Below are 2,500 nucleotides of genomic sequence, written 5' to 3'. Positions count from 1 at the left end.
AAAAGGAGACCAACTAAACCCAAAAAATGTCATTCATCTTATTAAACCAATTTCAATCGTAATAAACCCTTTGTGGAATTTCTGAACAATAAACCTTTTCTTGTTGCACACCCCCCCCCCGCCCCCCCGCCCCCGGGCCCCCCTCCCTTTTTCCCCCCCTCCCATTTTAAAGAGTAAGGTTTTTATTTTTTTTAAATATTTAAATTTTTTTTTATAAAAAAATCACAAAAAATTATTATTTTTTCCTTTTAAAAATGAAAAAAAATAGGGAAAGGGGGGCAGGAAAAAAAAAAAAACAGAAAAAAAAAAAAGTGAAAAAAAAGGGGAAAAAAAAAATTTCGTAAAAAAAAAAAAAATAAAAGGAAAAAAAAAAAACAAGAAAAAAAGAAAGAAGAAGAAATCGAAAAAAATTTGTGTAGAGAAGAGAGAAAGGAGAAACGGGAAGAAAAGAAAAAAGAGGGGGGGGGAAAAATCACAGAAAGTAAGAGAGAAGGAAGTGGTGAGAAAGGAGAGAAGGAAAAAAAAAGGAACGAAAGAGAACCGGGAAAAAAAAAACAAAAAAAAACAGAAAAAAAGGAAAAACTACGAAGGAAACAAGAAAAACAACGAAAGGAGAAACAAAAAAAAAAAAAAACAAAAAGGAAAAACCAGGACAAAAAAAAAAAAAGAAATTCTTACAGAGAAACCAACCACAGCCCAAAAATGCAACTGTTTCAAAATTACAATTTAAAATATAATTTCAAAAAACCTTTCTTGCCACCCCCCCCCCCCCCCTGTCTGTTTCTCCTCGTTTTGTCCCTCCCTTTCTTTTTTTCCTCTTCCTCTCTCTCCCCTCCTCTCTCTACCTTCCCTCCTCCTCTCCTCTCCCCTCTCTTCCTCCTCTTCTTCTCTTCTCCTTCTCTTCTCTTCTCTTCTTTCTCTTCTCGTCCTCTCCTGCCTCCTCCCCTTTCCTCTCCCTCTTTTCTTCTCTTCTCTTTCTCTTCTCCCTTCCTCTCCCTCTCCCTTCTCCTCCCCTACCCCTCTCCCTTTCCTCTTCCTCCCCCTCTCCCTCTCTTATATTATATATATTATATATATATATATATATTTATATATATATATATATATGTATATTATTGTGTGTGTGTGTTGTGTGTTTTGTGTGTGTGGTGTGTGTGTGTTGTGTGTTGTGTGTGTGGGGGTGTGTGTGTGGTTGGTGTGTGTGGTGTGTGTGTTGTGTGCGCGGGGTTTATATATATATATATATATTAAAATTATATATATAATATATATATAAAATTTTATATATATATATATATATATTATATATTATATTATAAATAAATAAATATGTGTATATATATATATATATAAAATATATTATATATATATATATATATATTAATATATAATATTAGTGAGATAGGTATACAGGAAGTCAGTTTACAAGCGACGAAGGGAAGTAATAAGCCAGTTCTGATTTATAATACAGGCTTAAGCATCAAAAACCCTTTAAATCATTGCCACGTGGGTAGATGAATATTTTCTTGCGTATCAAAAGATTTATTTATAAGTCTAATATATTTACAAGCAAATTTTTGCGAGTCATCTCAACGTTACTGTACAAGGAATAGTTTCCTCGTTTTAAAGCGTTTGACACACGCTCACAATTCGCTTATGTGCTCATTTCATTCCAAAACATAATTTCCTATCTGTTAAACTTCTCTTTTTCCACTCCCTTGAGCTCATTCCGACATATGAAGTGTTTAAGAGATCGTCTGGAGAATTATTAGACGCAGCAGCTGCTTTTTCACGATTCGAGGATATCAAAATTCATCCATAATGTCTTGAAACCCACGTGTTTTTTGTACTTAACGTCAGACATCAACTTATTTTTAAAATCGCACTTTCTTTCCCTTATTTTCCTACTCTTCTGGACATAATGATTTAATTCTATATAAAAAAGGAGCATAAACCCCTCCATCTCGGGCATTTTATTTTATTCGCAAAGTCAATGAATCCTTTGAAACTACCCGCTAGAACGAAGCTTCAAACGACTCAGAGAACGAAGCATATGGCGTCCGACGGATTCACAGCCAACACTAAAACATCGGCGGGGAAACATGGCCAGATTAACAAAAATAACCCTAATAAGTGCCACGATTAGGGAAGGGATTCACCCCGGTGTTTTTAAAAGTGTCAGAAACCCTTAGGTCGACGTCATAAAGGTTTTAATACCTTTCGCGGGGCGTTCGAGCCTCCACGCTTTTATTCACTTGAGTGTCGAGTTATGATTCTGTCCGAATGTCTTTTTTTGGAGACTGAATATACAAACAGGTATTATGACTTCTTTTAAAACGTGTCTCCACTTTTGTTTGAATAAGCAGAGGGGATACGAGCAGATTCCGGCGGACAGTAAGCCGAAAGAGTATAAATACGGACAGCAACACCGACACAGATATCAAACTGTAGTACCGATATAATTGGAGCAGAAAAAGGAATGAAAAAAGGATATGGGGAA

This window comes from Penaeus monodon, chromosome 5 (genome assembly GCF_015228065.2).
Source record: "Penaeus monodon isolate SGIC_2016 chromosome 5, NSTDA_Pmon_1, whole genome shotgun sequence".
Lineage (NCBI taxonomy): Eukaryota > Metazoa > Arthropoda > Malacostraca > Decapoda > Penaeidae > Penaeus > Penaeus monodon.
The sequence above is the reverse complement of the archived record's forward strand: the minus strand, read 5'-3'. Positions refer to the sequence as shown.